This window comes from Physeter macrocephalus, chromosome 9 (assembly GCF_002837175.3).
Source record: "Physeter macrocephalus isolate SW-GA chromosome 9, ASM283717v5, whole genome shotgun sequence".
Lineage (NCBI taxonomy): Eukaryota > Metazoa > Chordata > Mammalia > Artiodactyla > Physeteridae > Physeter > Physeter macrocephalus.
Genome location: NC_041222.1, coordinates 55,760,498 through 55,772,496, shown reverse-complemented (window position 1 = coordinate 55,772,496; position 11,999 = coordinate 55,760,498). Strand labels below are relative to the sequence as shown.

Here is an 11,999-nt window from a genome sequence, read left to right as displayed (position 1 = left end):
GGGGAGGGGGCGCGGTGGAGCGCGAGGTTGGCGTCGGGCCGCCGGCGGCCGGGCGGGATTAAGTTTCTCGGTCGAGCGGGAGCGTCAGTGCGCGTTCTTCCCGAAGCTCCTCGCCGGGACGTTACTTCAGGACAGAAGAGAGCGAGCGTGGGCGAAGCGAGGCGAGGCTCCCAGTGTCCCCGGCGACCCCAGCTCCACAGCCCTCCGTTCCTTTCGCGTTCCCGCCGGGGGCGGCCGCCGCGAGCAGGGTAAGCGGCGCCGGGGCCCGGGCCAGGAGGCCGGAGCGCGCCCCCGTGCCCTGCGCGCGCACCGGCCGGGAAGGTGCGCGGCCGCCCGGGGCTCGGCGGGCTGGCGGCCCACCCCGCGCTGCCCGGCGCTACCGGGAAGCAGCTGCTCCTCTGGCTGTTGAAAACGATGGGGTCTGGAAGTTTCCTTTACGACTCGCCGGGTCCCCAAGCGGTCGTTCCGGTTTTTTCAGCCACTTCCCCCCTCCTTTTGCTCTTGTTGATTCTAAGAGGTTGAAAAGTTTCGTCTTTTTGTTCGCCAGAAGGGGCATAGTAAGGGTGCTGAGGAGGCGGACCCCGGGCCTGGCACGCGGGCGGGGCGCAGCGGGGCGCGGGCGCCTGTTGCTGTCTGCTGCGGTGGCCGCGCCCCGGGTCGGACGCCCACTCTATCGTTACGCGGGGTTTGGGAGACGCGCCCCCAGACTGGCGTCTCTCGCCTCGGCTGCGGAACACCCAGAGCGCGCGGCTCACTGGTATCCGCCCCCACTTTTCACCTCTCTCCCTGTCGCTGGTGCCCTTTCGTCAGCTGTCCGCGTTGGTGGAGTGTTTTGCTCCCGCCTCCCCCTTTATCCCCCCACCCCCGCGGCGATGGGGCGCCTTTGTCTGCAGTTTCGCAGCCCCGGGATGCCGGATGTTTGTATGGAAGCGCTGTTCCGAAGTGTGTGTGTGTGTGTGTGTGTGTGTGTGTGTGTGTGTGTGTGTGTGTGTGTGTGTGTGTGTGTGTGTGTATAGCGGTGGTGATGGTGTAAATTCTTGCTGCGTTCTTTTGCAGAGGCACAAAGGCTGGGCTATTCTTTCCTGCCGATCGCGTGGAAATTCCTGCTGGGACTGCGGAGAGGGGGAGGGGCCGCTGCTGCTCTGTGTCCAGGGGCGAGTAGGGGGCGGTGGGAAGTCTCCGTCCATCTCAGCGGCTGGGGCTGCCGAGGTTGCTCTGCTGGGGCGGAATCCGGGTTTGGACGCTGCGGGCCTTGGGCGGAGTGGGTGCGGGTGGCGGCTAGTGTTTCAGAGGTGTCATCAGATAAGAGGACCTTGACTTCACCAGCCTAGAAGGAAAACTCCAAGTTCTTTTGGTGTCGAGAGGGGAATAATCTGAAAAGTGGCCAGACTCTGTCATCCAGCCTTGTTGGACAGCTGTGGCGTAAACATCCCGTTTGTGTTTCCGTAGGCATTCCTCATTTAGGTTGCCTTTTACAGAATAAGTAACACCTCATCTGAAACATTTATGAAGTGATGGAGTGGGTTTCAGGGTTACGTGTTGCATTTGGGTATAGGGAACTACAATGAACTTTTTGTAGGAGTCGCATCATCTAAATTTGTAAAATATATGCTTTAGCCCGGTAGAATTTAGGTAAATGACTGCATTTAAAACCCAACAAAACTTGAAGTTTCTTGGCTTGAATTCTAATGCAGTGCACCTGTGCCTTTGCCTGAGGGAGGAGCTGAGAGGGTTTAGAGGGTGGTGGGAATAATCTTGTCTGGGATGCCCAGATTTCCTGCTTGCTGATGGGCTAGTTTACAAATGGGCCAGGTTTATCTAGACTGGACTCTATCCCCCACTGCCCCCTCACTCCCCCCTCCCATCTCAGGGAGATGTTTGCTGCAGCCTGTTTTTTTCTTTACGGTTTAAGAGCTAGGGATGGTTTGTACATTTTTTAATGGTTGAAAAACAAAATCAAAAGAATAATATTGCATGACGTGAAAAATATATGAAGATCAAATGTCAGTGCACATAGTTTTATTGGTGCACAGCCACTCTCATTCTTATTGTCTTTGATTCTTTCTTGCTGTTTGTGGCTGCTTTCGCAGCAGCAGTGGCAGATTTGAGTAGTTGCATAGTTCAGACAGAGATGGAGAGCCTTCAAAGTCTGAAAAATTTACTATCTTACTCTACAGAAAGAGTTGCCAATCAAGACTAGGCTTCAAAAGTATTGCTTACTTACTCCCTCTTGTTTAATTTCATTGCCTTTTAGGCCCTGTTTCTGGTGTTCTGTGAATTGGCAGACTGTTCCCCAGTAGGCAGACAAATTAATGTGTTGGATTTCTCATTTCCATGTTTCACTCTCAAAAAGTTTTCTTAACCTTTTGGTATCTTTTTTTTTTAAGCATCTAGGCTGAAGTGGGGTTTGTGATTAGCAGAAATTATATATTTAGCTATTTTAAGTTCAGTATATATAGCTGTATCTCAGGGTGTTCTGCAGTGAGTTCTGGTGACTTCTAGCTGCTCTGTTACCTGAGCAGCTTTGAGAATTATAGTTCTGCTTTTTTAGGTAGAGAGAGGCAGGGGTTAGGGGTTGTCATAAGTTCCTTTCCACAGGCAAGTTGTCACTTAGGCAGAGCTAGTTTGGGGAGCCCGTTGACTCTTCACCACTCGTCTTGCCTACGTCATTTGCAAAAACAAACCAAAAAATTGTTGAAGTTTGTCTCAACACATTACTACTAGATTGCTCAGATGCATACCATAACTCTTACATGTGTTCCCTCCCTTTCCTTGGCTCCTTTCAGTATTTCTTTTCCCCTCTCTTGTTTCTGGTTTCCTTTCTCCATTTAACACACTCCTTCATTTCATCGCATGAGCCCCTTGACTGTTGTTGCTAGGGAGTGGAGAGATGTATGTCAGTTTTTATTGTACTCCAAATTCCTATCATATATACAATGCCCTGTTTGGTGGCTGAAGTCCTATTTGCATCTCAGATACTTTTTTTTTTTTTTGTATATCTTTATTGGAGTATAATTGCTTTACAATGTTGTATTAGTTTCTGCTGTATAAAAAAGTGAATCAGCTATACGTATACATATATCTCCATATCCCCTCTTGAGCCTCCCTCCCAACCCACCCTATCCCACCCCTCTAGTTCATTACAAAGCATCGAGCGGATTTCCCTGTGCTTTGCAGCTGCTTCCCACTAGTCATCCATTTTATTTTTGGTAGTGTATGTATGTCAGTGCTGCTCTCTCACTTCATCCCAGCTTCCCCTTCCCCTGCTGTGTCCTCAAGTCCTTTCTTTACATCTGTGTCTTTATTGCTGCCCTGCCACTAGGTTCATCAGTACCGTTTTTTTAAGATTCCATATATGTGAGTTAGCATACGATATTTGTTTTTCTCTTTCTGACTTATTTCACTCTGTATGACAGACTCTAGGTTTATCCACCTAATCACAAATAACTCAGTTTCATTCCTTTTTATGGCTGAGTAACATTCCATTGTATATATGTGCCACATCTTTATCCATTCATCTGTCGATGGACATTTAGGTTGCTTCCATGTCCTGGCTATTGTAAATAGTGTTGCAGTGAACACTGGGGTATGTGTATCTTGTTGAATTATGGTTTTCTCCCGGTATATGCCCAGTAGTGGGATTGCTGGGTCATATGGTAGTTCTATTTTTAGTTTTTTAAGGAACCTCCATACTGTTTTCCATAGTGGCTGTATCAGTTTACATTCCCACCAGCAGTGCAAGAGGGTTCCCTTTTCTCCACACCCACCAACAGTGCAAGAGGGTTCCCTTTTCTCCACACCCTCTCCAGCATTTATTGTTTGTAGATTTTTTGATGATGGCCATTCTGACTGGTGTGAGGTGATACCTCATTGCAGTTTTGATTTGCATTTCTCTCATGATCAGTGATGTTGAGCATCCTTTTATGTGTTTGTTGGAAATCTGTATGTCCTCATTGGAGAAATGTCTATTTAGTTCTTCTGCCCATTTTTGGATTGTGTTGTTTGTTTTTTTGATATTGAGCTGCATGAGCTACTTGTGTATTTTAGGGATTAATCCTTTGTCAGTTGCTTTGTTTGCAAATATTTTCTCCCATTCTGAGGGTTGTCTTTTCGTCTTGTTTATGGTTTCCTTTGCTGTGCAAAAGCTTTTAAGTTTCATTAGGTCCCAATTGTTTATTTTTGTTTTTATTTCCATTTCTCTAGGAGGTGGGTCAAAAAGGATCTTGCTGTGATTGATGTCATAGAGTGTTCTGCCTTTGTTTTCCTCTAAGAATTTTATAGTGTCTGGCCTTACATCTAGACTTCAATCCATTTTGAGTTTATTTTTGTGTATGGTGTTAGGAAGTGTTCTAATTTCATTCTTTTACATGTAGCTGTCCAGTTTTCCCAACAGCACTTATTGAAGAGGCTGTCTTTTCTCCATTGTGTATTCTTGCCTCTTTTGTCAAAGATAAGGTGACCAAATGTGTGTAGGTTTATCTCTGGGCTTTCTGTCCCGTTCCATTGATCTATATTTCTGTTTTTGTGCCAGTACCTTACTGTCTTGATTATTACAGTAGCTTTGTAGTATAGTCTGAAGTCAGGGAGCCTGATTCCTTCAGCTCTGTTTTTCTTTCTCAAGATTGCTTTGGCTATCAGGGTCTTTTGTGTTTCCATACAAATTGTAAATTTCTTTGTTCTAGTTCTGTGAAAAATGCCGTTGGTAGTTTGATAGGGATTGCGCTGAATCTGTAGATTGCTTTGGGTAATATAGTCATTTTCACAATGTTGATTCTTCCAATCCAAGAACATGGTATATCTTTCCATCTGTATTGTCTTTGATTTCTTTCATCAGTGTCTTACAGTTTTCTGCCTATAGGTCTTTTGCCTCTTTAGGTAGGTTTATTCCTAGGTATTTTATTCTTTTTGTTGCAATGGTAAATCGGAGTATTTCCTTAATTTCTCTTTCAGATTTTTCATCATTAGTGTATAGGAGTGCAAGAGATTTCTGTGCATTAATTTTGTATCCTGCTACTTTACCAAATTCATTGATTAGCTGTAGTAGTTTTCTGGTGGCATCTTTAGGATTTTCTATGTGTAGTTCAGATATCTTTTAAATGCACATATATGGTGAGGGAGTAGAGGCTCTCCCCAGAGTTTACTGTATCTGTGCAAGGCATGGTGCTTGGAGACATTCATGGAAATCCTTGAAATGTAATTTTGCATTGATCAGGCCTTTAGCCTTTAGCTGACATGGTGGAGAGGCTCTGCTTTACAAACAGAGAAATGGACCCATTGTCTAGGGTTCAGATTAAGGGATTTAGAAGCTGGGGAGTAACAGTTGCCTGGAAGATACTGTCCTGAGTTAAGAGCAGATTATTTTCTCCAGATTACATCTCAAGTCTGACATAATAGATTTGATTCAGTTTGAGTTGCAGGTTGGCTCCCTTTTGTATATTTATAATATGCACAAAGTACTCTGTGCTTTTCACAAAATATCTTCGGGCAGAGTTGACATATTGGGTTGGAAATGTCCCTATATATGCTAGAGCAAATGACACATCCACCAGCAAAAGCTTCTATGATTCAGAGTAAAGAAGCAAACAACTTTCTGTAGAATTCAGGAGTGCTTGATGGTGCATGTGAATGATGATATATCACCAATTGTATTTCCGAAACAGTTATATGTGCTCTTAAAACACGTTGGCCTAAAGTAGGAATTCATTTGATATTGTTACATTGTTACATACATTATCAACCCCATATTTATAACAAGAAAGGTATTATTTTTTCTTGTAAATTAGTTTCCTGCTTAAAAGAGCATCACTATAAATACAGTTGGGAAATGATGTTTAGTATGGTAAAGTTAATGTACTATAATTAAATAATTATAGTGGGGTTCCACATGGGTGAATGAGAATAAGGAGATGAACTGTTTCTAGATAGAGAAAACTAATACCATTGCCTTCCTGTGAAACACTTCCCAAGAAGATCTGAGGTAGTTATTCATTGAGTAGATGGTAATAGATGGATTAGGAGGTATGTTGAATTGGGTTAGGCACTAGGGAGAACACAAAATAAATACTGTTGGAAGCTTACTGTCTTAGTTGGAAAAATAGACACACAGAGGAAAGAATAAAATGGTTTTACATGTAGTAAAAGTTACAGTGATTAAAGAAGTTAGACATCAACGTTGGGTTTCTTGCTGGCAACTTGTAGATGGCTGTCTTCTTGTGTCTTCACATGGTCTTCCCTCTGTGTAAGTCTGTATCCTAGAGGACACCAGTCAGGTTGGATTAGGGCCCACCCCAGTGACCTCATTTAACCTTAATTACCTCTTTAAAGACCCTCTCTCCAAATATAGTCATATTCTGAAGTACTGGGGGTTAGGACTTCAACATATGACTTTGGGGAGGGAACAATTCATAAATTCTTACAGAGACTGTAAGGCTCTCACAGACTGTAGGTTGTAAACTGGTGAGACCTTGAAGAATTGGACTGGCTCAGGGTAAGGGAGGGAGGTCCTGTAGGAAGCTGTTGTGGTGGTATAACTAAGCTGTATTGTGGTAATTTGATGTTTGGAAAGAAAGGGAAACTACTATGTGAGGAAAAAGGTATTTTATCTTTGGCCTGAGGCCACTTGTTTTCTTTCTTCTGATGTTCACTGGAAAATTGGCCCTTCCTTTTTGTAGACAGAGCATTAGTTTTCTTTTCAAGCGTCTCATAAAAGCATCAATTTTCTTAAAATATTTCTTCTATCTCTCACAAAATGAGTAAAACATTAAATTCACAAAGGTGAAATATTAGCGTTGTAAACATCTCACGATGGTTTTGGAGTGTGATTAAAACAGTAAAATTTATAATTTAAATCATATTGACCTAAAAACTGTGTGTATATCCTATGCATGTTTTATCGGCAGATATTTGGCATAGTCTTTTCCCCAGAAATATCTTCCCCTTTTTGGAAAAATATAATTAAAAAAGTAATTTATATCATAAAATAACAAAAAACTTTTTGAAGCGTTGAAATTATGTTTGTTAGAGAAATGTTAAAGCAGTTCTTCCAAATTTGGACAGCTGAGTTTAAAAAAAAAAAAGGTAAAACAAGGCTTAAATTCTTGCTTTTTTTCTTCTTGCCTGTGGTGGTTAAATTTGTTTGGTCGAGGGAATTCTTGTCTTTATCCTCCTGTTAGTTTTATTTAGATCTGCAAAATCAACATTGTTATTTTCTTGTAAACCACTCTACCTCCAGATCTAGGGTGCCATAACTAAATGCAGGAGGGGAAAGTGAAAAAGAAAACACTTGTAAGAAAGGAAAAAACAGAAACATCAGCTACTAGACAACAAAAAACCAAAACAAAAACTCAAGGAAAAACGTATTTAGTTTTTGTTGATGATTTAATGTTGATAGTATGAATACCTTTTGGGATACTTTTCATTTACTCTATTGCTTATGTTTTAAAACTATAGTTATAGTAAAATACATAAGGTAATTCTTTTAGTAACTTTTTTTGATGATAAAAAAGCACGTTTAAAAAATATGGACAACATAAACAACTGCAAAGAAGCAGAAAAACTTAGCTGCAATTCTGTCACCTAGGTACTATCCCTCCCCAAAGAAAACACGTATTTTGTGAAACGAGAATGCCTAACTTATTTTGATATACAAATGAACAAGTACAGCCATTGGTCAGTAGTTTTCAGTAATTGCCCTTTCTCTCAGTGAGGACAAAATGATTTGAGGTTATTAAACATTCATACGTTTGAATTGACATTAATTGCACCTGTTTGAACCAATGTCTCTTGACTCTTTGAGGAGATATAATGTGCCTAACTACCATATGGCACACAGGACACCAGTGGAGAATGCATTTGTAATTCTTGATCTGGGCTTAAAATTAAATGTTCCATAGACCTATGGTTAATTTTGCAGTAACTTTACATTATGTATTGATAATTAGGTGGTTCCTAGCATGACTTGCTTTAGGAAACGTGCTGAAGAAAATGGTCATGGGAGTCTGTTATCCTGTGCCTATAAGACATCACTACACTAACAAAACTGTGATGACAGAGCCATAAATAGTAAAGATTATTTTACAGTTTAAAAGATCTCTGATCTATACAAGGTATGCCCAGCTTCTCTTATATTTTGCTAGGCACCCCTCCCAAACAGGTCCTGTTTGTCTAAGGCATTACTGGATAAAGTTAAAGAAGGTTTAGACCAGATGTTCCCATATTCTTCCCCCAGTCTTTCAAGGGTATTTCATTTTAATAAGTCAGGCATGAAGTCTGCCTCTGGGCAACATTTATTTCCTGCTGTAGCGCTGGAGGGGCCTCAACTATAGGATTCGGTGGAGTTTTGCCTGACACCCTCTCCCTCCTTTCTACCACATTCACGGTTTTCCTGGGAGTAGTGAATGTAGTCATCCTGTTCCCTTTGAGAAAAGTACAGCACTTGAATGCCTCTTTATACTGTAAACTTTGCAGAATGTACATACATACATATATCTATCTATATAAACAGCCCCTGGGCCTGGATTATTGCCCCCTAGGCAGTGCTATTAAGTTCAGTGAACATCTGTTGGGTGCTAAACTCAGGACGTTTAGGCTTCCCCCTTCTCTCAAGGAGGGGAGAGGGCTTGTTTAAGTATTTTACTGAGGTATAATTTATAGTTCACATATGATAAACTGCACATATTGAAAGTGTACAGTTTGTTGAATTTGGACCCTTGTGAAACCAGCCTTGCAATCAAGACAGTAAACATATCCATCCCCCGCAGATTTTCCTCATGCCCCTTTGTAATCCTTTCTTGCCTCTCCTATTTCCCTATCTCCAAGTAACCACTGATCTGCTTTTTGTCACTATAGTTTGCATTCTCTAGAGCTTAAAATAAATGGAATCATACAGTGTGTTCTTTTTGTCTGACTGCTTCACCGTGTATTTTAGGATTCATCCTTGTTGTGTGTACTCGTGGTTTATCACTGTTTATTACTGAGAACTAGTTCATTTTATGGATATATCATTCAGAGTTTTTAAAATAGTTTTAGAATTCTCCTATACTTCATCCATTGTCTTGTAGTGTCCTTGTTCTTGGTTTCAACTATGTTGTGTCAGACTTTTGTATTTGACAGTTTTATTCAGTCTTCTTAAATTTATGCCCCTTTTGGATCAACATAAAATTTAAGTACCCTTATTTAATGTTACATGAAGTTCAAAAATATTTAAATCATACTTTATATAAAAAAAACCCTGGCAACTGTAAAATAGGGAGATTTAAATTTTTCAAATTTTTAAAAATATCAGGTGATTAATTTTTTAAAAAGTCACGTGAGTGTTGAGGTTTTCCACAAGCTTTTGTATACTACGTTGTGAAGTCAGTTTCAATATTGAGCCCAAAACTTTATTTCCAGATTGCTTGCCTAATTCTCCTGACCCACGTGCATATTTTTGGTAGTTCTTATAATTTTTGGTAGATTTATTGGTCACTTCTTGTGACAACTTTATGTGACAATCCTATAGTGATTTGGATAACAAAGGAGTAATTTGGCACCCGAATTATACAAATAATTGCCATTCATTATATGTTACACCTAAGATCATCAGACATACCAAGAATTGGAGAAAGGATGGTCATTATATTATGAAAACATGTTATTCTTACTGGGGTCATTCAGGTTTTTCAGGCCATTTTTAACATTTAAGTGTTTGTCTCTACTTTCTGATCACTTGATTGAAATTAAGCTTATCAGCTGATTTAGACAGTGACACCTCTTTGCTTTCAGAAGGATACAGAGTTCCCTCTAGTGAGTCTTTACTACAGATTATGAAAAACACTACTTTTGTTATTGTGGAGAAGTTTTAATTTCTTCTTGAATGTTTGCATATTCAGTTAATGGAAGATCCAGAGGTGAATTTGTTTTGGTTTAGTGTGGAGGTAAATAAGAGAACATCATGGCTGCTTTATATTTTTTAGATGTATTCTCCTCCGTGTATGTAGATATTATTTCATCGTGGAGCTTGCTGGAGTATTTTTGATTCCACTAGAATTAAAAAATGTTTTTTATATGGCTCTTTAACTTTTAAAGTAATATTTTTCTACAGTGTCAGTTTATTATTTTATTATCCTATTAAAAGATTAGTCAACTTTTTTCTTTTTTTAAAAAATATCTTTATTGGAGTATAATTGCTTTACCATGTTGTGTTAGTTTCTGCTATATAACAAAGTGAATCAGCTATACATATACATACATTGCCATATCCCCTCCCTCTTGCATCTCCCTCCCAACCTCACTATCGGACCCCTCTAGGTGGTCACAAAGCACAGAGCTGATCTCCCTGTGCTATGCGGCTGCTTCCCACTAGCTATCTATTTTACATTTGGTGGTGTGTATGTATATATATATATATATATACACACACATATATATATATATATACATACACACCACTGCCACTCTCTCACTTCGTCCCAGCTTACCCTTTGCCCTCCCCGTGTCCTGAAGTCCATTCTCTACATCTGTGTCTTTATTGCTGTCCTGTCCCTAGGTTCTTCAGAACCATTTTTTTTTTTAGATTCCGTATATATTTGTTAGCATACGGTATTTGTTTTTCTCTTTCTGACTTACTTCACTCTGTATAACAGGCTCTAGGTCTATCCACCTCACTACAAATAACTCAATTTCGTTTCTTTTTAAGGCTGAGTAATATACCATTGTATATATGTGCCACATCTTTATCCATTCAACTGTCGATGGACACTTAGGTTGCTTCCATGTCCTGGCTATTGTAAATAGTGCTGCAGTGAACATTGTGGTTCATGACTCTTTTTGAATTATGGTTTTCTCCCGGTATATGCCCAGTAGTGGGATTGCTGGGTCGTATGGTAGTTCTCTTTCTAGTTTTTTAAGGAACCTCCATACTGTTCTCCATGGTGGCTCTATCAATTTACATTCCCACCAACAGTGCAAGAGGGTTCCCTTTACTCCACACCCTCTCCAGCATTTATTGTTTGTAGTTTTTTTTTTTTTTTTTTTTTGATGACCATTCTGACTGGGGTGAGGTGATACCTCATTGTAGTTGTATGAAATGATTGTAGTATGAAATGATGCTTCATTTTCATTTCTCTAATAATTAGTGATATTGAGCATCTTTTATATGCCTCTTGGTGATCTGAATATCTTCTTTGGAGAGTATCAATTTAGATCTCCTGTCCATATTTTGACTGGGTTGTTTGATTTTTGATATTGAGCTGCATGAACTGTTTGTGTATTTTGGATTGTTTTTTTTGTTTTTTTTTTTTTTGTGGTACGCGGGCCTCTCACTGCCGTGGCCTCTGCTGTTGCGGAGCACAGGCTCTGGACACGCAGGCTCAACGGCCACGGCCCACGGGCCCAGCCGCTCCGCGGCACGTGGGATCCTCCCGGACCGGGGCATGAACCTGCGTCCCCTGCATCGGCAGGTGGGCCCTCAACCACTGCGCCACCAGGGAAGCCCCATCATTGTAGTTTTGATTTACATTTCTCTAATGATTAGTGATGTTGAGCATCCTTTCATGTGTTTGTTGGAAATCTGTATATCTTCTGTGGACAGATGTCTGTTTAGGTATTCTGCCCATTTTTGGAATGGGTTGTTTGTTTTTTTGATATTGAGCTGCATGAGCTACTTGTGTATTTTAGGGATTAATCCTTTGTCAGTTGCTTCGTTTGCAAATATTTTCTCCCATTCTGAGGGTTGTCTTTTCATCTTGTTTATGGTTTCCTTTGCTGTGCAAAAGCTTTTAAGTTTCATTAGGTCCCATTTGTTTATTTTTGTTTTTATTTCCATTTCTCTAGGAGATGGGTCAAAAAGGATCTTGCTGTGATTTATGTCATAGAGTGTTCTGCCTATGTTTTCCTCTAAGAGTTTGATAGTGTCTGGCCTTACATGTAGGTCTTTAACCCATTGTGAATTTATTTTTGTGTATGGTGTTAGGGAGTCTTCTAATTTCATTCTTTTACATGTAGCTGCCCAGTTTTCCCAG

The 11,999-nt window shown here is 40.6% G+C and overlaps 1 protein-coding gene across 11 annotated transcripts in view; it reads left to right on the top strand.

Annotated features, from left to right (window-relative positions):
* MPDZ (multiple PDZ domain crumbs cell polarity complex component) overlaps positions 1–11,999 on the top strand; it is a 174,042-nt gene continuing 162,043 nt past the window's right edge. For all 11 annotated transcript variants that reach the window (XM_055087209.1, XM_024126749.3, XM_024126754.3 and 8 more), the window contains exon 1: positions 1–248. The gene's annotated coding sequence lies outside the window, so the exon portion shown is untranslated. The remainder of the gene's footprint in view (positions 249–11,999) is intronic.